The sequence below is a fragment of the Microtus oregoni genome, unplaced genomic scaffold, assembly GCF_018167655.1.
Source record: "Microtus oregoni isolate MIOR12 unplaced genomic scaffold, Mior012 000015F_ref0000493, whole genome shotgun sequence".
NCBI classification, from domain to species: Eukaryota; Metazoa; Chordata; class Mammalia; order Rodentia; family Cricetidae; genus Microtus; species Microtus oregoni.
The window spans coordinates 16023728-16048276 of record NW_024543074.1 but is presented as its reverse complement, the minus strand read 5'-3'; the positions used below and the strand labels follow the sequence as shown (position 1 = coordinate 16048276).

The 24549-nt window shown below is 45.2% G+C and overlaps 1 protein-coding gene across 4 annotated transcripts in view; it reads right to left on the bottom strand.

The window, feature by feature from the left end:
- Rffl (ring finger and FYVE like domain containing E3 ubiquitin protein ligase) overlaps positions 1-22180 on the bottom strand; it is a 67265-nt gene extending 45085 nt beyond the window's left edge. For all 4 annotated transcript variants that reach the window (XM_041663878.1, XM_041663880.1, XM_041663879.1 and 1 more), the window contains exon 1: positions 21986-22180. The gene's annotated coding sequence lies outside the window, so the exon portion shown is untranslated. The remainder of the gene's footprint in view (positions 1-21985) is intronic.
- Positions 22181-24549: the final 2369 nt, after the last annotated feature.

Sequence of the window (24549 nt, the reverse complement as noted above, 5' to 3'; positions counted from 1 at the left end):
CTTCAAATGAATGATCTTCCACCTCCTGAATGCTGAGACTGTAGGCATGTCCACCACGCTCAGTAAATTTCTTTTTCATAAATTAATCTTACATCGAACATCCAATTGAAAGTGAATCAATAAGACCAAAATTTCTAAGAACCAATGTCTGTCCCAAACACTGCCAAATTCTTTTTTTTTTTTCCCCAGACACTGCCAAATTCTAATCGCTGGTGTGGAGGGCTCTTACTGCCCCAACATCCCTTTTTTTAAAAAAAGATTTATTTTTAATTATGTAAGTATGGGGGGGTGTACATCAATGCCCATGGATGCCAGAAGAGAGAGAGCTACAGGTGATGAGGGTGCCGGGACTCAAACTCAGATCCTCTACAAAAGTAATAATGCTCTTTTTTGAGGAGGGGAGTTCAAGACAGGGCTTCTCTGTGTAGCCTTGGCTGTTCTGGAATTCACCCTATAGACCATGCTGGACTCAAACTCACAGAGATCTGCCTGCTTCTGCCTCCCGAGTGTTGGGATTAAAGGATTAAAGGTGGCGTATGCCACCACCACCTGGCGTAATAGTGCTCATACCCACTGAGCTGTCTCTCCACCTAATCCCTTTATAAATAAACAAGAGTACCTACTCCTTAATAAAGATAATATGGGTGCCACACAAACATCGCTCATCTAATGAGCCACAGAAATTAAGCAGGAAAAAATGAAGTAAGCCTTAGGATACTCGAGAATCAACTCTAGTGCGGCTTAAGAAGCAAGAAGAGTGCTTAGGGAGAATGGTGACTTCCACCCCACTCCCTCCGCTGCTGAGTGAGCAGAAGTGGGGGACGCCCCAGAAGCTGAATTTTAAACAAGCTGCTCCCTCTCTAGGAGGTTCAGAGGCTGAACCAGCCTGAGACAGTGCCTGGCGGTTACTGCTACTTACCTGAAGCACGAACAGAGCAATAGGAAGTGTTTTTGACAGGTTAAACAGTAGTCACAGGGTCCTCGACATCAGTCCTCTTACCCACAAGAATCACACACAGAATAAAACTCAACTGTTACTTATTTTCTTGGTTGGGCCATTGTTTCTCTCAAGTCTCCAAAAGACAATTACTCTAACTACTCATAACCTGCAGTCTGGTTACACCGAACTGCTTGGACACCTGGAACGCAGCACAAGGGACTTCATGGACTTTTTATTGCTGAGAAAATTCAAGTTCACTTGACTCCATAAAACAGTCAAACGAACAAAGGAGACCGCCTCCCCCATGGGGACAGGCTGAAAGTTGAGGCTTTTGACTTCCTGATGAGGCAGTTTTCCCAGAAACCCAAACCACGGGATGCTCCAGAGCTCATATGTCTTGAGAGTGCCCAAATGGCACCTTATCACCACAGGATCAGCCAGGGCAGCTCCCAGCCACATTTGGAAGCACAAACCTGCTGTATAAAATGGCCTCTCCTGGGAGAGAGAAGCTGTCGCCATAGCAGAGATCATTCCATCTTGGGGCCAGAAGAACCAAGCAGTCCTTTAATCTTTAACGAGCCATGTTCGTGGTTCAGATACAGGAACTAGCACAGCTGAGGCTCAAGCTGCTTTTTGGTTCAACAGCACTTTCCCGCAAATGACCTCGGGCAGAGTGAGGGTGCACCACCCCAGCCTGCCCCCACGGTACAGCTACCAGAATCTATTCGATAATGCAACTGTGGGCGCTTTATTATTCACTGTGATCTAATCCTTCATAGCTCAGGAAAGGTATCCAGTATTAAGAGGTGAGCAACCACCTACCTCAGCCACAGTAAAATCTGAATTCCTGTATGTCAGTAATTGAAAATGGAGCAAGCACACAGCAACAGAAGTCGAAGCTGTCAGGACAGTCTGAGGTCCCGATGATGGGACTGGGAGAAAGGTTGTCGGCAATGTGATCAAATTGCTATCTTGAGCAGCTCATTTCAGAAGCTGGCAATGGAAATCTTGGAGCCATTTGTGGGTGTAATTTTCTACATGGGGCTATTTCTTAGCTCTTTTCCTGAGCTGATCATACAGAGAAGGGGCAGGGAAGAAGCCCCTGTCATCAAACTCCATCACCCAAACAATCTCATGGCCGCATAATGAACCAGCTATTAGGCTCTCTTCCTATTACTTGTCTTGGCCCAATAACCTTCCTCTCAGAGCAAAGTAACTCAATGCTGGAGACCATCTGAATTTGTAATACCTTATTATAAAATATATACTATATAATACCTTTGGATTCTTTGCCTCCTGAAATGACATTTCTCACACTCACACACACCTACTCTCCCCCACCCTTAGACACACACATTCTCACACACAGAGGTACACAGGACACACAAATGTCTGCCACCACCCCCCAATACACACGCCCTGTCTCATTAAGTCAAATTTCCTAAACTTTCACCATGGTTTCCACTAAGAATCCAAAGGACTGAGTTACCTTTGTTCACATCTCCAAGTCAAGGGGGCCTCTGTCAACATGTACTTCATCTTTTTAAGGGTAACTTCTAGCCAAGTAGATACAGTTGCCTGCTCGCCTACAGTTAACCATCAAACTGGCTTCTGTGGGCCATGGAAATAAAGAGATACGACAGCACAGCTTGAATGTCTTGTCAAAGTAATCCAAGTACCGGAAGAGGGAGAGAAGACAGAAGGAATGATTTCAAAACAAAGACTGAGCTGTCCATTTTGGGAGCATTAAGAAAAAAACACTTGGTCTGACTAAGCAGCTGAGAAGACAAACACCCAAAGGACTACACATTCTCTGAAGATGACAGCACTCACAGTCACCACCTCCCCAAGGTTCAGAAAGAGAGCACATCACAAATGAGACTTGCATTATTTATAATAAAGCGAAAATACAGCCTAACATCCAGATTCTATTCATTTATGGGCAAAAAAAAGCTATAGCCTTATCTCAACCCAAGTCCATATAACAAGGAATAAAACTTATCTTCTTTGGATCCTTAAAGGTAGGGGAAGGAGAGATGGGGAGAAGCTGACAAATGGGTGCTGAACAACAGTCAGACAGGAGTAAGAGGCATGGTGACTGGACACGATGATGGCATAATATATTGTATTTCCAAAGGCTGAAGAGTTTGATCCTCTTTTCCACAAAGAAATGATAAATGTTGGAGAAGATAGACATGACGGAAAACATTACACGGTGTATACATTTTGAAACAGCACAAGGCACTCCATAAATATGTACAGTTTTATGATTAGGTCTCAGCTTGAAAGATAAATTTAGAACTGGAATCTTTCTAAGCAGGTGCCTCTCCCATCCCTTGTGTAGCAGGACATGAGTAACAGGACGGACACCCATGCTCTAGCACAGTGCTTTTAAAAACTTTACAAGGAAAAGTATCACTGTAAGATACTAGCCATTGCGACAAAGCACCGTGACTGATGAGTGGGGATGCATGCGGAGATGGAGCGTATGACGGACACACTGGCACACACATGCACATACATAAGCACAGAAACATAATTAACGAGTCTATTCAGTTACTTCTGGCAGGGTGGAAGCTTTCCTTCTTTCTCCGTGCACTGTGTGCTGCTGCAGCATTCTTAAAGAGGCCGTTTAAATTACCTGACAAAGAAAACAATTTGAACAATTTTTATGTATAGCCAAATTCTGAGGGTACTGTCACAGAGGCAGATTTTACAAAGAAGTCACCAGAAACTGTCAACTGGGATGCACACTCATAAGCAGCACTGCGCTAACAAACAAGAGAGTAAGTCTTGGTTCCAACTCCCAGCACACAGCAGCAGGTTCCAAAGTGAGTCTGCACACCCCGGCCACAGGGAATAGAGAAAGAATCATGTGCAGGGCTAAAAACACTCAAAATCTGCCGATTTACTGAGTAACCTGATGAATTTAAAAACCAAATATCGTGGGGCTAGGACTACAACAGTGGCAGAGAGTTTGTGGAGGTTGTAGGAGTTCAAACAAACAGGAAAATCTACCAAAACCAAAGGCTGGAGGCCAGTGCGGGCAATACAACAAAACCATACTTCAGAACAATAAAGAAAAAGAAATCTGACCACACACTCACCGTAAGGCCCATCCACTGCATTCCTGGGCACTTAACCCCGTGAAATTAAGACTTGTAACCAGGGCCTGTGAACCTGCTGACTTTAGTTTTATCCCTGAAACACACAAGGTAGAAGGAGAAAACCAACACCAGCCAAGTTGTACTCTGACCTCCATGCTTGCACCATGCACGGCACATACCTACATGTACACACAAGCACACAAGAAAATAAAGGTAGCAAAAAATAAAACTTGTGTCCATATACATACCTACAGCACATGAATGTTCACAATAGCCCCAAAGTGGTAGCAACCAACATGCTCTCCCACAGGTGAATGACCAACACCGCTCAGCAAGGAAGAACAGACTATTTTCAATGCAACTGAGATGGAGGGTGTTATGCTAAGGGGGAAAAGCCAATCTCAAGAAGTCATGTACTGTTAAAAATCCATTTCTGAATCATTTCTAACATGACAAAAACAAGGAGGGATTACTAATTGCCAAGAATTAGTGGTGGAATGAAAAGGATGTGTGAGACTCTAAAGAGGGTACCAAAATGGTCGGTCTATCTCTCTCTCTCTGTGGGTGGGAATGGAGGGGTGTGTATATAATAGAACCATGTCAACTTCCTGGATTGATGGTGGCTAAACAAACGGACCCACTGGGGAAAACTGGTGAAGGATACATGATGTCTGAGCTAGGGTCACAACTGCTATGATGAAACACCATGACCCAGAGCAAGTCGGCTTATGTGGCTTACGTTTCCATATCACTGTTCATTACTGAAGGAAGTCAGGACAGGAACTCAAACTCTGCAGTTGAGATACAGAGGCCATGGAGGGGCGCTGCTTACTGACTTTGGCTTGCTCATCATGGCTTGCCCAGCCTGCTTTCTTATATAACCCAGGACCACCAGCCTAGGGATGGCACCACCCACCACAGTGTAGGTCCTCCCCATCAATCACTAATGGCTGGATCTTACGGTTCCCTCCTTTCAGGGAATTCTAGTTTGTGCATCAAGTTGACTAAGACTAGCATGTGAGAACACTGCTGTTTTTGCAACTTTTAAAACTACATTTTATTTATTTTATGTATGTACCTGGGAAAGGGGCACATGCTACTGTCTGCTTGTGGAGGTAGAGAACAGCGTCAGAATTTGGTTCTCTCCTTTCACCACGTGAGCCCCACAGATAGGACTGGGTCACCAGGCTTGGCAGCAGAAAGAAGTCTTGACCCACTGAGCCATTTCATAGACCCAATTTTTGCAATGTTTTGTGAAACTGTAATCACCTCAAAATAAGAATGATTTCAGAGGCTGGAGAGGAGGACCTGGGTTAGATTCCCAGAACCACGTGGCAGCTCACAACAGATCTAGAACTCCAGGGGACCTGACTCTCCTCTGACTTCCTGGGGACTAGTTGCAAACAGGAGACACGGACAAACACATTCCTGTAATGCTCTCCCCTTAAGCCATGTTCTACTTTCTATGTGGCCAGTGCTTCAAGCAAAACATTCATATAGATAAAATAAAATAAATATCCCTTAAAAAATAAAAGAATTTCTTAAACGAATAATTAGTGGAGGCTGGGTGAAGTAATGCACACCTTTAATCCCAGCACGCAGGACACAGAGGCAGGTGGATCTCAGTTGAGATCAACCTGACTGATCTACCTAGTGATTTCCAGGACTTTCAGGGCTCTACAGAAAAACCCTATCTTGAAAAGCCAAAACAAAACAACAACAACAAAAACTCAACCAAACAAACAAACAAAAAACCTAAAAGAAAAAAGAAAAGGAAAAAAAATTAAAAAACAAAGTACAATTAGTGAACTGTCCCCACCAGCTACAGAGAAGTGGGAATGGTAAAAGTTTGCATACAGCACTTCTCAGACCTTCTCAGACTATTCTACAGGCAATGCTATGCTAGATGGGGATTTAAAAAGAGTCTTGAAGCAAGGAAAGATTGCTTGCCCAAATGAAATCCATTCAGGCCTAACCTGTGTGTTAACCCTCCCTGACACTTTCCTGTTTCCCCTATAGCCAAGAGCAAAGGAACCCACACAGAGTGCACTCTCCCTACTGGTTCAGCTCAGCAGGCAGTCAAATGCCCAATGAGAAAGAACCAGAGCAGTCAGACAAGCTGACTGTACCTCCCTGGGTGTGGTTAGCAGACAGGCTGTCCATGCATCAGGCAGTGCAATCAGTTGCTGCAAACAGGTTTGCTTACATGGTATGTCTACAGTGTGAGACTGACCTCCACTGTAGCTGGCAGTTCTACCCAGCAGGGCCTTTCACATGTGACCAGGAGGGTAGGAAAAGATAACAGCAGTATTTCTATGTCCTGTGATGATCTCCCCATGTGCCCCACGTGCAAGCCCATCTACAACGTAGCTCATGGAGGATTCCTATATGAAGAAATCTACTCAAAAACAGGAAGATGTGTTCAAAAAAGAAAAGAAAAATGATCTGAAAACCCACCGATGAAATTGTCCTAAATCAAAGCTTTAGATATTTAGCCAAATATGCTTTTAAGGGTGGCTGGTTTATACATTTAAAGTTTTGGGATTATGAATAAATGATAAGACAATTCTTTAGTACTAACAAAAAGTAAACTAGGAAAATTAGGAACAAATACGTCATTTTTAAATAGCATTCCACAGAGGGAGGCCCATGTCTCAAAACAAGTTGTAAGCCCACATTATATGAAATGGAATCTATCTGTGAAGGCCCAGTCTGAAAAGTGTGTGCATTCAATGAGCTGAAGGGGTGGACAGCAGTGACAGCCTAGTGCTGGGGACTTAACTATTGTGGAATTTTATTTTAAGATGTGTTACATTGTTAAATTTGTTTATGCTGTGGAACACTTATTCTAATAATGCAAAGATGTGTTGCATTCTTTTATGTTGCATTTAACTCTGTGAAGCTGTGCTACTTTCCTGTCTAAAACACCCGATTGGTCTAATAAAGAGCTGAACGGCCAATAGACAGGCAGGAGAAAGGATAGGTGGGGCTGGCAGAAAGAGAGAATAAATAGGAGGAGAAATGTGGGAACATATTATCAAGGTGCAAGAAAAAGAAGGGAGGGAGATTGAGGAGTGAGAAAAGAAGGGGACAGTCACCCAGCCACACGGAATAAGAAGGAAAGCAAAGATGTAGAGAAATAGAAAAAGGTAAAAGTCCAGAGGCAAAAGGTAGATGGGATAATTTTAAAAAGTTGGCTAGAAACAAGCCAAGCTCAGGCCGGGCATTCATAAGTAAGAAAAAGATTGTGTGATTTATTTGGGAGCTGGGTAGCAGTCCCCAAAGAGCAATGCATAAAGAGCCAAAAGAGTAAAACAACTAACTAAATTCAACTACCACATTCAACTACTACGTTCAGCTGGTTCAGTGTCAATGCTGGTGGTCTTAGGTCGGCTCTCGGTCTTTTCACATCTGTGGAACACAGGTAATAGCATAGGACATCCTGCTGGATGACCAGGAGGGCTAAATGGGATAATATGATAAAAGTCCTAGCTCAGGCTGTGTGTTTTGTTTTGGCCTCTTTGGTTTTGTGGTACAGGAAGGAACCCCGTGCCTGGCATGTGCTAGAGAAGTAAAGTGCTCTCCCACGGAGCCCTGAGTTGGCACTTCTCATTCAAGTAAAATACAGCACAAGGAGGCATATTCCACACAGCAGAGAAACGCCAGTCTTTTGATCAGTCTTACACAAAAAGTTCTCTCATATTATTAGGCAAGAACAAGCCTGCCAGGCTGACCTCTGAATTCTAGGCCAGTCTGGTCTACAGAGCATTAGACTTCATTCAGAAAAAGATCATCTTCCACAACAGAGTGGGTAAAATAAACCCTGCCGAACACACCCAGCTTCCCAAGCTCCTGTGGCCAGCATAAGATTCCAATAGGAAGGAGGCTGTTTGTAGTGACAGTTTTATTACATCCGTCACCAAAGAAAAAGTTCAAAGTCAAAATCAAGACTTTACAGGGCAGGCAGTTAAGACTTTCAAAGTCATCTGTACCCTTATTCATGGGCCCCACCCATCTTTCCTAATGGAAGTTATACTAGTCAAGGCCCACTGTAAGATGGCTCACAACCTGACAGCAGGATAGCCAACCAACTGGTCATTAACAGGAAAGAAAGGCCCAGGGTCAAAGCGGTGCCATAAAGCACTCTTCCTTAGGAGGTTAGGGGAGGACCTGCTCTGGAGATGCTGTGAGAAAGCCACTTGCCAAGAATTACCTGGACACGAGCAATGCCTTTCTCCCCGTTGCAACTTCCACATCTACTCGGGGGAAAAAAATAGACACTAGAATCAGAAACACAAACTCTCTCCCAAAGCGTTAAGCAATATTTGTACAAAGACCCCAGCATGGCCAGCTGTCTGAAGAGCTGTGTCAGAAGCCACAGATGCCACATTTTCTGACCAGCTCTGCTTCTGAACAATTGAAACTATCGTCGTGTTCCCTGCAAACATCCAAACAGCTTCATTACTGTTTAATTACCCAAATAATGTTCCAATAGTCTTTCCAGTTCAAAATTTCATGCAACTAAACAATCAATCAAGCTGGAATGAAAAGCACACGTCAAGAGAGCTCTCTACCCAGCCCCAAACAGATACCAATTTGGACATTACAGCCAATACAAATGCCTAGTGCTTCTTCCTACAATTCTTACACAGGACAGCTGGAAAGCAAGCAGAAATGAAACGCTCAAACCACACACCTCGAAATTTCATTTTCTAGCCGGGCGGTGGTGGCGCACGCCTGTAATCCCAGCACTCGGGAGGCAGAGACAGGCGGATCTCTGGGAGTTCGAGACCAGCCTGGTCTACAAGAGCTAGTTCCAGGACAGGCTCCAAAACCACAGAGAAACCCTGTCTCGAAAAACCAAAAAAAAAAAAAAAAAAAGAAATTTCATTTTCTATTCTCTGTCTTTCAGTATCTTTGTTGGTGGTGACTTAAACATTACAGGCCAAGTTGGAAATGGTAGCACTTCGTTAAAAGAGCTGGGTATGTCTCCTGATCCAGTTCTACCAATTTACTCTTAAATACATCAAAGGTCATGTCCATTCACCTAATTCTCACATTGTATTTTACAGTTCTAACCTAGGAATTCCCTAGGTGATGGAATAGGCATCTCACTTGGTTGCTACAGTTATAAGCAGCACTAGAGAGAAAGAGATGTTAGACCCACAGCATCAAATTCTTCAGATAGCCTCACAACCACCTAGAACAATGCTATTGAAAGTGTGCACCAGATCTGCCAAGAGAGACAGAAATCATGTAAACACTTAAGATATTTTCACAGCACTTTGACACTGCTATGACATTCAAGTCCATGATTTTTCTGTTCATTTTTCCTCTTACAACTTACAAAAATATTGTTTGATGATAGATAAGGGGTAGGAGGGAACCATTTACAAAGCTGGTTCTTTGAGCTGGGTGGTGGTGGCGCAAGCCTTTAATCCCAGCACTCAGGGAGAGAGGCAGGCGGATCTCTGTGAGTTCAAGGCCAGTCTGGTCTACAAAGTGAGTTTCAGGACAATCAGGACTGGCACAGAGAAACCCTATTGGGGGGGGGGGGGATAGCTGGTCCTTCATAGTTTAGGACATCATCAGTTTAGTCTGGGTGTTTTGCCTGCACGTGTCTGTACATGTATGTCTGCATGTATGTCTGCTTGAATGTCATAGCAGAAGAGGGCATCAGATGCTCTGGAAATGGAGTTACACAGGTTTGTGAACTGCCCCTTGAGTGCTGGGAACAAAACCCAGATCCCTCTGCAAGAGCAACAAGTACTGTTAACCTCTGAGCCATCTCTCCAGCGCTGTATGTTAACCCTCCCCACCACTAAGCACCAGCTGGTCACTGCTATTACCAAGGAACCAAAGCGCCCTTGCTCTCACAACCTCACAGCTTCTGATACAAAGCACACAAGGCAGGAAGGAAGCATGCTGCAGTAGTATGGGAGTAGCACCCATCCAGAGACAGCAGACCTGACTCCAGTCCCTTCGTTTCTCTGTGCCTCTCCTCTATATCTCCTCTATAAAATAAAGACTTCTGCACTTCTTAACCTTTCTGGCTTTTTGTTTTGAACATAGAGTTCTTTTCTCACTGATGTACCTTCTCCAAGTGGGGACTAGATTAGCTGTATCAGACAGAATGCTACCACCTCACTTCCGTGCACTTAACTTCCACAGGTCTGGACTAGAAACAAGAACTGTTTTAGCATCTCAATATGCAATCCTAGTTGGCCTTGAATTCAGACGTCTGCCTGCCTCCACCTCCTGAGTGTGCTGGGATCAAAGGCATGTGCCACCACATGGGGCTGGAATCTGCATTTTAAAAAAGATTTGATGAAAACTAAAATTTGAGATACAGAACCTCACCAACCTCTAGGAATACAAAGAACAATGTCAGATGGGCGGTGGTGGTGCACACCTTTAATCCCAGCACTCCAGAGGAGATGCAGGTTGATCACTGAGTTCAAAGCTAGCCTGGTCTACAAAGGGAGTTCAAAGTTACCTAAGGGAGTTCCAGGATAGCCAGAGCTACACAATGAAACCCTGTCTCAAAAACAACAAACAACACACAAAAAGGCACAACATGTGCTATCTCCATGAAAGATGTTGCAGTCAGCATATTAAAACGTACACAAAGTATGTTTCACTACTTTCATAGTCAAAGTACGTTAGTAGCAAATTCCAATTCCTACCGCTTTTTCAAAAGTGATGCTTGGGAGTCGAAAGCAGCACAATAAAGAGTTAGAAGACCAGTCCTAGTGAGAACAGCTCAAAAACAAACACTCAGTTACATGTCACAGCGTCAAAACCTGAATATCTTGACACGATATTCAGAACTCTTCACATTTGTTCTACTTCCTCTCAAACAAAACCAGAAGGGTGTGTGGAGGTGTGTGGGTGTGTGTGTACGCGCACACTTCACACTGTTGGAAGCAAACCCAGGACTTCCCTCCCGTGTGCTAAGCAAGTGCTCTGACTCTGAGGCTTTTTTCCTCCTTATGAAATTTCATTTTACTTATTCAGTGTGAATGTTTTGCCTACATGTATGTATGTGTGCCGCATGCATGCCTAGGATGACTGGGAGCCACCACGTAGGCACCAAGAACAGCAAGTGCTTTTAGCTACTGAGCCTTCTCTCCAGTCCCTGTTTTGTTTGATTGTTTTTTTAAAGTATTTGTCTTTCTAAAAATATTTCACTTTTGATACTGGTTTTGGAAGTTTGAGGCTGTGCTGAAGCCAGGTGTGGTGGTGTAGTACATCTGAAACTTAACACAAGGCAGATAAACTTGGAGGAAGGCAAATAGGAGGAGCCACAAGTTCATGGCCATCCACATCTACAGCAAAACAACAAAACGTGGGGTTGTGGGAAGACGGAGGGTTGGAGGGATAGAGAAAGGGGGGGGGGGGGACAAGAGAAAAGGAAAAAAAATTCTACCAGATGTAGCCAAGGAAATGTGACTTAGGAGTCTGGTGAAAACCGCCTGAGAGTACAGACCTGTGCACTGTGGTAACTGGTTGGTTCAGTCACTAGTCCACAAGCTACTGGTCTACATCTGTGTCCGCGCTGTAACGCGGGGGACACTGAGCAGGGCCTGTCACCTGGTCATTGGTCCAACCATATGACCAAAAGGTAGAAGACCTTTGTCAAGTTCTCTAGGAGCTATTCTGCCTTCCCTCTTCCCACCAACTTAGTAAAGACCTAAACTCTGACATAGATTGTGACAGCTCTCCCATTGGTAGACGATATTGTTGCCCAAAGTGCAGAATTAGAGGTGAACAAGTTTTTCTCTCTTTTTTTTTTTAGTTTTTCAAGACAGAGTTTGTCTTAGTTAGAGTTTCTATTGCTATGAAGAGACACCATGAACAAGGAAACTCTTATAAAGAAAAACATTTAATTGGGGTGGCTCACTTAAAGTTCTGAGGTTTAGTCTATTATCATCATGGCAGGGAGCGTGACGGTATGCAGGTAGCCATGCTGTTGAGCAGGAATGGCAGGGAGCAGAGCTATATGCAGGCAGATGTGCTGCTGAGCAGGAATGGCAGGGAGCATGGCAGTATGCAGGCAGATGTGGTGCTGGAGCAGGAGCTGAGATTTCTTACATCTTGACTCAGAAGCAACAGGAATTGATCTGGGTATCACACTGAGCAAAAGAGACCTCAAAGCTCACCCTACAATGACACCTACTCCAACAAGGCCATACCTTCTAATAGTGCCATTCCCTTTGGGGGCATTTTCTTTCAAATCACCACAGGATTTCTCTGTGTAGCCCTAGCTGTCCTGGAAAAAGCTCTGCAGACCAGGCTGGCCTTGAAAGCACAGAGATCCACCAGTCTCTGCCTCTTGAGCGCTCCTGGGATCAAAAGTACACCAAGCTGGCCATGATGGTGCTACCTTTTAATCCCAGCACTTGGGAGGCAGAGGCAGGTGGATCCCTGTGATTTCGAGGCCAGCCTGGTCTACACACACACACACACAAAAAAAAAAAAAAAAAAAAAGGGAGAGAGAGAGAGAGAAAGAGAGAGAGAGAGAAGTGTGCACCACCACCTCACAGCAGATTTTCTTTCCTCCCCCTTTGCATATAATTTTAGCCTCTAATCCTCTCTACTCCAACAAATATCCAAAGTGTCCAAGCAGTGGCTACATATCTGTAAAAATCAGAGAACCATACTTACCCTTAACCATTCCTTCACACAGCTGGACTTCTGCTGGCCCACCTGTCAGAGCATGAGAAGACACCCTCTTTTCCCGAGTTTGAGCATTTACCCAGCGTTTTCAAGTAAAGCTTATGGTTTAATTCCATGGTTAAGAGAGGCTACAACCAAACCTAACTAACTCAAGACTTGGGGGAACCTGGAAACCAACAGAGGGAGGATGAAGCAATGGTTATTTCCAAAGCAGGTATCTTGGTCTTAGTCATGACTGAGTAAAAAGGGAAGAAAAATAGGGGGTGGAGGACATTTTGATACTGTATGTTGATTCATGTTGTCACTAGGTCAGTGTGTTCAAGAGATCATCCCAAGCCTGGAAAGTTTCCAAAACAAATGAGGTAACAGGAGAAAGCTGGGTGGGGGAGGGGTGCTCTACTTAGGAAAGGCTCTTTCCTTTCTTTCAAATCTATTAACACAACCAGCAAATAAACAATGGTGGGCAGACGACTAATGAGCTGCCCTTGAGTACTCAGGGGCCAGCAGTCTCCAGCTGGCCTGACCTCTGGACACCTGTAGGGATGGCTGGGCAGCAATTCCTTAAGGAGAAGCCAGACAGTTACAATGCTCAAGAAACCCCCAGAGGCTGTGGGGCTGTGTCTTCCCCCGTCAGGGTAGGCAGACGGAGTGTGAAGGTTAAACTAGGCGACAACAGAGGTCAGAAGCCAGCTTGACAAAGTCAAGTAACACCCAGTCACTGAAAACCAAAATTCACGGCTACTGAGGGAGTCACCTGACCCCACCAGGTGGAGACCAGCCTGGCCGCAACATAAAGCCTAGGCCCCACCCCAACCCCCTCCAAAAATTCCACTGTGCTCATCTAGAAAGGCTGCTGAGACAGCAGGAAAGCTGCACTGTCCACGTTATATAGGAGGACAATGGAGAAATTACCAGACCAAGGTCACTTTTCACTTAAAATAAATGTAAATAAAGGTTGGCGCCTTAGCACAGATAAAAACCCGTGTAGGTCATAGCCACTATAGCAGCCTGGTGAGGTTCTCCCCATGAGCCCCGTAGGAAATTAAGTGAGGATCAGAATAATTAAATGTAAAGCCTCCTTGAGAGCAAGCTCAGTTGCCAACAGTCAAAGCCATTTCTGTGAAACATACAGGAAAATTATGAAAGGATTTACCGGGCTTCACAGCCTTCCCACTTCCACATCAACTTTACAAGTGCTATGATCTAAAAGGAACAGGCCAACCCTTCGGGGAGAGAATTAAATACCACAGCTTATCAGAGAGAACCACTCCTGTCTTCAGTCCCTGCGACAGTCCTGTGCTCATGTAACTGTGATATACTTAAGAGTTTCCAAAAATTACACACATTTCCTCAAAAGAGATGTAGGAAAAAATATAATCGCGGGGTAAAAGGCCAAACACTGTCTCTGCTGAATACTTAAACAGCCAATTATGTGTCTTAATACATTAATTCTATACAGAGGAGACTATTACAGGCAAGTTGAATAAGACATCTTAAAAAATGTACCCTGGGGCCTAAGTCCATTCAACTGACAGTAAAATCACCCTCAAAAAAGCAGTTTTATGCAACATCTAGTATTTTAATTTTCCAGCTGCCAACAGGAACATATAAAGGAGCAGAAATTAAACTAATTATGTCAGTGCTCAGTGAACAAAACTTTAATTGTATTACACACTAGACATCTACTGAACAATACAAAGGCCCTTAAGGGTAGGGACTTCTGCAGAATATAAATGATTCCCAGTCAATATGACAGAAATTAGTCTGTTTAGGCAGTGAACAGATTCATAGGTTACATGCAAAAGTTCGGCTGATATGATAATCCAATACAAAAAATAAATACGTAGTGTAAGGGGGGAAGCCTACAATGGTTCTAAATCACCCCGTGACTTCCATATGCTATATCATTAGTAAGCCCTTGGAACCCGCATTGTACTAATCAGTTTCCTTAACACCCTACCCACAAAAGAGCCTATTCATTTAGCCGGGAGACAGGTGTTAGCAAACCAGCAACCTCTTTCTGCCTCCAGTGCCAGGAGCCCAGCCTGTAATCATCACGGCATGATCAGCACGTTGAAAGGAAGGGCAGCCTGCAAGAGGGAAGAGCAGAGCAGAAAAGGAAAAGGACCCAGAGAAAGGGAAACATGGCAACAAATGAATGCCAGGCACTGCTGAACAGGGCCACCCTCAAAGCCTGCTAGCCTAATTTGAGTTTCCGGGCTACTGTCCAAGTATACCAAGCAGAATTTGGATAATGTTATTAATTTATTACTGCAGGTAGTAATTCTGGGCATATGCCAACACTCCAGTATTTCTGAAAATTTTTTTAAAGCATTGGTAATTGTCCCGTGGCTTCATCTTTCTCACCCATACTCACTCTCTCTCTCTTTTTACCCATACTCACTCTCTCTCTCTTTTTTACCCATACTCACTCTCTCTCTCTTTTTACCCATACTCACTCTCTTTTTTTACCCACACTCACTCTTTTTTTACCCATACTCACTCTCTCTCTCTCTCTCTCTCTTTTTTTTTTTGCTTTTTCGAGACAGGGTTTCTCTGTGGCTTTGGAGCCTGTCCTGGAACTAGCTCTGTAGACCAGGCTGGTCTCGAACTCACAGAGATCCACCTGCCTCTGCCTCCCGAGTGCTGGGATTAAAGGCGTGCGCCACCATCGCCCGGCTCTCTCTCTCTTTTTTAAAGGTGTGCGCCACCACCACCCAACTATTCTCTGGTTCTTTAGTCCTTGCTCCTCTGCACACTTTCTATTACAACAAACTGGATAATCATTCCTAGAAAGATGTAAAGAAGCAGGCTGGATTTTAGTAGATACCTTAGATAGGCATGATGCACTTTTGTAATAACAGCTACTGGAGAGGCTGAGGCAAGTTCAAAGACAGCCTGGACAACTACCTCAAACTGATTGATAACTGTCTTAGTTAGGGTTACTATTGCTGGCAGCAAAGCCATCACCAGAAGCAACTTGGGGAGAAAAAAAGGGTTTATTTCACTCAAGCTCCATTTAAACAATTCATCATCAAAAGCAGCGAGGATAGGAATTCAAGCAGGGCAGGACACTGGAGGTAGGAACCGAAGTAGAGGCCATGGAAGAGTGCTGCTTACTGGCTTGCTCCTCAGGGCTTGCTCAGCCTGTTTTCTGCGAGAATCCAGGACCACCAGCCCAGAAGTAGCCCACCCACAAAGGACTGGGCTCTCCACCACGAATCACTAATAAAGAAAATGCCCTACAGGTATGCCGACAGCCTGATCTTAAGGAAACGTTTTTTTTTTTTTCAATTGAGGCTCCTCCTCCCTGATGACTTTAGCTTGTGTCAAGCTGATATAAAACTAGCCAGTACAATGACTGATGATGGCAGTTCAGCAGTTAAGAGCACTTGCTGCTCTTACAGAGGACCCAAGTTTGGTTCCCAGCACTCACAAGGTGGCTTACAGCCATCTGTTAAGTCCAGTTCCAGGAGATCCCACACCTTCTTCTGACCTCCATGGGCACCAGACAAGCACATGGTGCACAGATAAACATGCAGGCAAAATACTCATCGATAAAATAAGTAAATCTAAAATGTATATACAAATAAGTAAAAAGAGGGTTAGAGATGAAACTCAGTGGAACAGCACTTGCCTGCCATGTTTGAGGCCTTAGGTTGAAGCTCCAGGTACTCCAGGTACCCCTTAGAAGGCAGAGGGAAAAAGATTGAAGTCTAGGCCAACCTGGGTTAAGCAGTGAGACTATCTGTCTATCTGTCTCTCTCTGTCTCTGTCTGTCTGCCTGTCTGTCTCTCTCTGCCTGTCTCTGTCTCTCTCTCTTTCACACACACACACACACACACACACACACACACACACTTATTGTAAAGCCAAGCACAGTGTAATCCCAGCACTTATGAAAGCCAGGGCCCGAAGGATCAAGAATTAGACACCACCAGGCAAGGTATGGTGGTGCATGCCTTTTTTTTTTTTTTTTGGTTTTTCGAGACAGGGTTTCTCTTTAGCTTTGGAGCCTGTCCTGGCACTAGCTCTTGTAGACCAGGCTGGTCTCAAACTCACAGAGATCCGCCTGCCTCTGCCTACCGAGTGCTGGGATTAAAGGCCTGCGCCACCACCGCCCAGCTGGTGCATGCCTTTAATCTTAGCACTAAGGAGAGAGCCACAAATGGAACTCTGAGACCAAGCCTGTTCCACACAGCAAATTCTACGCCTGGCCGGGGCTGCAATGACTTTCTCAAACAAAAGTCATCCTGGTCTATGTAGAAAAACCTCATGGCCTACACTCTTCAAATGCTTCTCCAAAGGCTCTCCAAATGCTTCTGGCACAGAGCCAGTGTGGGCACCACCGCTGTATTCCGTTGATATGAACATATGTTTTTATGACATAAACCTATATAAGTATGTACAATAAGATCATTTTATCATCTGCACATCAAGTCCTATGAAATTTTGAAACTGGGGTTCAGGTCTTTGTTTTCTTAACATTTTAAAAACTTAAAAGGAAAACGATGAATTCTCAAGGAGCAGCTGCCTTCTGAGTCCTTCTTACAATAAACACGCTGTAAGGTTGAAAGCTACACTGAACATCACATGACTTTCCTTTGATGACTCAGGATCTCCCAATGTCACCAGGTCAACACTCACTACTATGAACTAGTCACTGTACTGGCAGAACCAAAAACAGCAAAAAATACATATAAAAAAGATATATTTTAAGAAAGTAGATTAGCCGGACAGTGGTGGCGCATGCCTTTAATCCCAGCACTCGGGAGGCAGAGGCAGGCGGATCTCTGTGAGTTCGAGACCAGCCTGGTCTACAAGAGCTAGTGCCAGGACAGGCTCCAAAGCTACAGAGAAACCCTGTCTCGAAAAACTAAAAAAAAAGTAGATTAATCCAATGAGATAAAACTAAAGGGACATTTAAATGAGCTGCCTCCATATACAAAGAAAAAAAAATATAAAGAGCATATTTTCTCTTTTAATCTTCATGTGCATATTTTCCATCTTTTAATCCATATAACAATCCTACCAGATATTTTTATCTTGTAGATTAAGAAAAAAAGCTCACAGAGGTTCAGTAATTTACCTAAACTCACGAACCATGAAGTAAGGAGCTGGGTTTCAAAACTAGGTTCGTCCATTTCTTAAACCCAAGTTTAATTCCTCAGTATATCTAGTGCCTAATTCTGTTTTAACTCAGATCCTTCCAGACTTGAGCAACTTTTCTTCTTTCCCTGAACTCAGCAAAGACCCTGTGATTAAAGTTTACTGATGATTTATTATGCATCCATTAATTTCAATAAGGGCTTCAGCCATGAGAAACAAAATAACCAGCACGTTGGTTTAATTTTAAAATCTCACAGAAAACATCCCCAGGCATCTCTCCCATCCCACACTGATCATAACTACATTCCACTACCTAGTCAAACCTCCAGCTGCTTCCACATTATCATCACTTGTCCACTCGGGATGAAGAGAGCTACGGTCACCAAAACCCTCCCTTGTGACTCCCAGCAGATAATACAGTAGAGGGGCCTTGCTGTAGAGCAATGGATATACAAGTCATAAAAGCTTTTTGTTGATCTGTCACAACTAGGAGATGGGCTATTCTAGCAAACCAAACATCCTGGAAAACATCACAGTGCTATCAGAAAGACCGCAGATTTATAAAGAGTTCAGTGCACGCCATTTCAATTTTTAAAATGGTAAGCCAGGCAGGGGGGTGCGCACACCTTTAATTCCAGCATTCAGGAGGCAGAAGTAGGCGGATCTCTGTGAGTTCAAGGACAGCCTGGTCTACAGAGCGAGTTCCAGGACAGCAGAACAACACAGAGAAACCCTGTGGGGGGGTGGGGGTTAAGAAACCAGAAGTGAACTCCAATTTTCAAAGTTCCAAAGGACTTGATGTACAGTTGTTACATTTCTATGATATGTATGCTCGTATCAACGCAATACAACAGTGGTTTCCAAACTAGGCTGCACCTCAGAGGCAGCTGGAGAGCCTTTTGGAAATCAGATGGTTTCAAAATGTAGGTCATCATCCGATGAATCAAAAGGTGGGGCCCTGAGATCAGCATCTTTCAAGAATGCCTGGGTTACAGACCGAACCTCTCAAGGAGTGGTTGACTTCTGGAAACTCCTTACAATAAAACAAGGTCGAAGCTACTCTGAATCTAATAAGACCTTCCTTTGATGGCCCAGGAGCTGTCACGGCTTGCCAGTGCTAGTGGGTCAATACTGACTAGTCACTGTATGGAAAAATCAGAAACTAAGGAAAAGTTTAACACAGATTTCCTAATGGCAGAAAGCAGCTTTTGTTTTACCATCCAGATTCAAAGAGTTGGGTTTCTCCCAGAAAAAAAAATGCAGATTTTATGCTTGCTTTGTAAAGGGGAAATGTTTTTAAAACATATAGGACTCTTAACCAACTGCTTAGCTCCACTTCAGATGTAGACAAGCTCCAAAAGTGTAGAAATACTCCAGTCTGAGTAAAAGCAAAGGAGGAACTTCATGACCATTTTGAGGGAGAGAAACGATAATGGGTTTAGACTAAGATCAGCTTAACAGAATTAGTGGTGACCAACTGTCCAGAGTCCAGCAACTGTTAAGTCCTGAGGACAGGGCGGGCTAAGGACAATAAACACAAGAGGTCAATTACTGCCTATTTGAGATGACCTGCAGAGCCTCGGAGCCTAATTCGTTTTAGGATTTTAAAACTGCATGGCTAAACGGAGAAAGTAACCCAAACATTTCCTTATTAAAGAACTGGAGGCTGTGTCTGCATATGGAAAGATCACCCTTACACTCGCCAAAATCATTCCTAAACAGGCGCCAGGTATAACCAAGGAGTTATGGTTGTAGTTCCTTGGTACACCATGTTTACTGTGTGCAAGGCCCTTAATTTCCACCCCTTACCACACCACCATCCCCCTCACACTCTCTCTCTCTCTCTCTCTCTCTCTCTCTCTCTCTCTCACACACACACACACACACACACACACACACACTGCTAATAACCAGCAACCACCACCGAATAAGTCATCAACTTCAAAAACAAAACAAAACAAAGCAGTGCCTCCCTGGAGACTTGACTAGCAGCAATCTGAACCATCCATCCCCAGCAAACTCTGAATGAGACTCTAGACCAGAGAGACAAGGCGCCAAGGTGCAGCAGTTAATCTTTCTCTTTCCTCCCCAAACACAAATGCATTACCAGCACAAGTTTGGTGTCAAAGTCCCTCATCTGCCATTAAAATAACAGCCGTATTAAAGATTCTACGATGCGAATAAAAAGCAGTGTACTTAGTTAGCTCCCTCCCCAACATTCCTTACGTTTATGTAGACGGTGTCAGAAAGTAGCAGGTAGGGCCCACAGAGCCAGGTGTGACTGTCTTAAACTTCACAAGGCTCATGTACTGGGAAAAGAAGCCATCTTTTTGTTAATATTGCTATTTATTCAACTAGTCCATGAAAATTCCTTTAAGAGGCATTTCTATTAGATGGTACTAAATAAAATACTCAGGTCAACTGGCTTGGTGAACAGAGTTTGAAAACAGGTAAGCTTTCTGAGAACCCAGTTTCTCTTTTTTGTTATTATTTTAGCAGCTGGTTAAACTGGTCAATTTAGTGGATGGATTTACAACCCTAGATCCCAATGTAAACAGTCAGGGTAACAGCTGATCAATATGAGAAGTTTTAATGAACTGGACTTTGCAATTAAACAAACATTAAAGTGAGTGTGTCCTCTATTCCACGGGCATCTTCGAACACCAAGTGATTAGTTAGACCTGCCACATCAATCTGCTACTGTCCTCCACAATAGCCAACTGTTCTCAAAGACAACACTACCTGTAAAGTGCGGGGTGGTGGTGGCCCAAGCCTTTAATCTCAGCACTCAAGAGATGGAAACAGGCGGATCTCTGTGGGACAGAGCGAGTTCCGGAATAGCCAATGATACTCAGAGAAACTCTGCCCCGAAAACAAATAAACAAACAAACAAACCTGTAAACAAATAAACCAAAACTGTTGAACTGTACTCTGGAGTCCAGAATTAGCAAATATGCAAAAAGTTTCAGAAACACTAGCCACCATCTATTTCTTTGAGAAAGAACGTGGGTAGGGGGACAGAAGGATAAATACGTTGCCAGAAAGGAAATATCATAGTCAACTTCAGTCCTAGAATTCTACAAACTCGGCCCAGGACCAACTTCCCTCCCATTCCTAGAAAAATGCCACAATACTCGAACAGCCTTGCCATATTTCAGTACACTGGACTGTCACGGTAAGAATCACAAAGCTCTCAAAAGCGGGGACGGGGAAGTCTCTAGGTTCTCCAAATTACCAGCCAAAACACAAATAAGAAGCTTACTGTTTTCTTAGAAGGCCACACGCATCCCGGGGTGTTTGCCCATGGCCTTTAACCTGGCTACAGAGCGGGAGTTGTGGGTAAAGTCCCACTTCCGAGCTAAAAATAATAATCCTCCGCGTGGACTGAGAGAAACGTGGTACTCTTCCTTGATTACACAACCCGCACCCCCCCCACACAGACACTCACACCCCCAAAATGACAGCCTAACAAAAAGGAAAAATTAAGCTGTTGCTTTGTCTGTTCTGCCAGTCTCCAATCAAGCTCTGGGCAGACAGATGCCAGGAAAAGCTGCGGGCTCCCCTGGTCTCCCCAGACTTCCCCATGCCCGGTCAAATGTCTCCTGGGCAGCCGACTGGCGAGGGGCCCCACTTCCCTCTGAGTCTGAGTCAGGGCCACACAGTGGCGACCTCACACACCTCGGGAACAGAGGTCGACTCCCAGGGGGGCAGACAGCCGACCCTGGGCAGGAAGGAGGGGAGAGCAGCAACCCCAGACTTCCCATCTAACCTCCAAACTCCGAATCTCCAGGGTCCTCCCGTAGGCAGGGAGCCAGTGGCGCCGAAGCTCTGCCTCAATTTTCTGTCCTACAAAATTTCATCCTCCGCCCCCCCCCGCCGCCCCCCGCCCCAGGAGCCAGCTGGACCTGCCGGGTTCTTACGACACTTGGGCACAAGTTGAGGACACACGTCCCGGGGTTACGGCGCACACAGGCGAAATGCTTTGCGGCACTTTCAATGGGACAGGTGTAGGGTGACCTGGCGGCGGAGAGTTCCTGAGACCGAGGGCACTGCAGACTGCCGGGGCGCAGCTGCAGCTCCGCACCCCCGGGAGCACAGCCTGGGGCGCCCTGTCCTCCGGCCCGACCCGCCGCGGCCACCGCCTCCTCACCTGCCGCGGACGCTGCCCGGCCGCACCTGGGGGACCGAGGCCGGTTGGCTCTTGACTGCGGCCGCTTAGGCAGCGCAGCTACGGGGTCGCCCACCGCCTCCGCCGCCGCCACAACTCCCGGGCAGCGGGGCGCCCGGGTGCGCGCACCACATCCTCACGGGCGGCCCCAGGAAGTCCACCCCCACTGCCCCAGTCTCCCGCGGCTCGGCGTGGGCCCCGCCCGCCCTGCGTGCGGCCCCGCCCGCCCCACGTGCGGCCCTGCCCCCGCGGGAGCGCGCCGCGCTCCGCCGCGCCCGCGCCACCATAGAGAGGAGTCGGGCGCGCGGCGGTCTAGGGCCGCAGCTTCCGCGAGCGCCCTCTGGCGGAATCCGGCCTCGGACTGCAAGAGTCCGGACAGAAGCCCAGCTAGGAGTGGGGGCCAGAGTTCGAATCTCGGCTGAATCAATCCCGTGCGCGGTGACCTTGAGCAAGTCTCTGAACATCCTCAGTTTGCTTTATAGTAAAGTTTTAATGTTGAGCCCTTGATTTCATGTTTCATTGTACCCGACAGACGACAGTTTTCCAGTTCACAGTGCAAGAAACCCAGACTCACCCAATGTATTAACTCACGTGGAGGTATTAAAAGGCAAGATTGTGGAGCACCATAAACTTCGCGTTCCTTCTAGGATTAGCTACTTTCACAGTAGGAAGGCAGAAACACAGCTAGAAAGGTTGCAGTACAATGACAATGACTGCCAAGAACCACCCAGCCATTGTTCATCAGTTGAGCACCTTTTGGCAGTAACCTTCCTGAAGTCTTCCCCATCCCAGAAAAGCAGGTTGGGCCTGCCTGCGGATTAAATGAGCGGATGCACAAAGGCCTTAGCAAAGCATAAAGCACCAGGATAGCATAGGGGATCATTAGCCAATGATCTAAGAAGATGCCGAGTCATAGAAGTCATATAAATGCTAATTCTTCTGCCTGACGTCCAGTGACATCATTTTCTTAGGCTTCAGGTTCCGATCACAGACCTCTCACAGTTTTCCTGAGCAATCTGTAGTTTTACTTATTCTATATTTTTGTGCTTGGAATTTTTGTATATACCAGGCAAGTGCTCCACCACAGTGGTGCTCGGCCCCTTGTATTTTAAAATGAGGACTATCAGAAGGGAATGAGAGCTAAAGTATTATTTATCCACATCAGGCTGTCACTTTACAGTTCCATTTCCAGTTCTCAGAACAGCCCAGCACGCTCTGTGCCGTTACTTGCTTGTTATCAACAAGGATCTACATTTTAAGTAATTTTCCCACTTCCATACAGAGAAAAACAGGTCTGGGATGTGAAACCGTTTCTTTCTCCAACCTGGAGTGCACAGGGAGCTCCGCCTTCTAAGCATCCCCTGTACCTGAACTGAATGTCCACGCCTTTCTCTCCCCTGCTTATTTCTGCAGCTTAGCTGCAGTTTTCCGTGTTCTCTGCTTCTCTTGGAGCTTTTTCTTCCACAAAGTTGTCTCCTCATGCCGGGCGGTGGTGGCGCACGCCTTTAATCCCAGCATCGGGAGGCAGAGGCAGGCGGATCTCTGTGAGTTCGAGGCCAGCCTGGTCTACAAGAGCTAGTTCCAGGTCAGGAACCAAAAAGCTACAGAGAAACCCTGTCTCAAAAATAAAAAAAATAAAAAAACAAAACAAAAACAAAAAACAAAAAAACAAAAACAAAGTTGTCTCCTCTCCTCTTCCTTTCTCTGGTTCCTGTTCCCTTGAAGTGCCAACATTGTTCACCGTCTGTGTTTCTGAAATGGGTCTGTAAGCCTCGCTGGCAGCTCACACAGTCTCCACCACATCCCCCTCCTCTGGATATGAATTATAACCACAGACCTGTAATAAGTCCAGAACAGAGGTGAGATGAGGCTCAGACCTGGGATTATTTGTTAACTTCGCTCAGAAGCAGAGTGCCCAGTTCTGAAAGGGACTGCACTTACTCCCTTAATTGGACTCAATAATTAAGGTCCGGGTGCATGGCATCCCGCGGATATCTTTCTCTCAGGGCTCTCTGGTCCATATTATGGCGAAATCATCGGAGTGGTGCTAAATAATGAGCAGATCACTGGAGCGAGGCCCCGCAGCTGCATTTACCCACACCCCTCCTTTTCCCACCTTCGGCGTTATCACCATCACTATTTTTCATCTTTATCGTGCCCTTCCACAGAGGTATTCAATAATGCAGCCATTGTGCGAGTAATCTGAAATCCTTCTCGGCGAGCAATAGTATTTAGTAGTAATAAAACACTAATTTGTCTACCAAGTGACATATTTATAGGAGCTGTTTACTTTGACATATTTTTATTATTTCTACTCATTTGCTAAGTACTTTCCAATACATATTTATGAAGCACATGCCTTTCCCCAAACAGGTCTGAAAAAATAAATCACATTGTTTCTTGTATTAGTAGCAGCAAGGCTTCTAAGTCCTAGTGCCCCGATTTCTGTTGCTTCTGGCAGGAGCCAGAAGAACTAATGGTGATTGAGCACCTACTGTGTGCCAGGCTCTCCGCGAAAGGCACTTTCCGTAAATCATCTCTTCAAC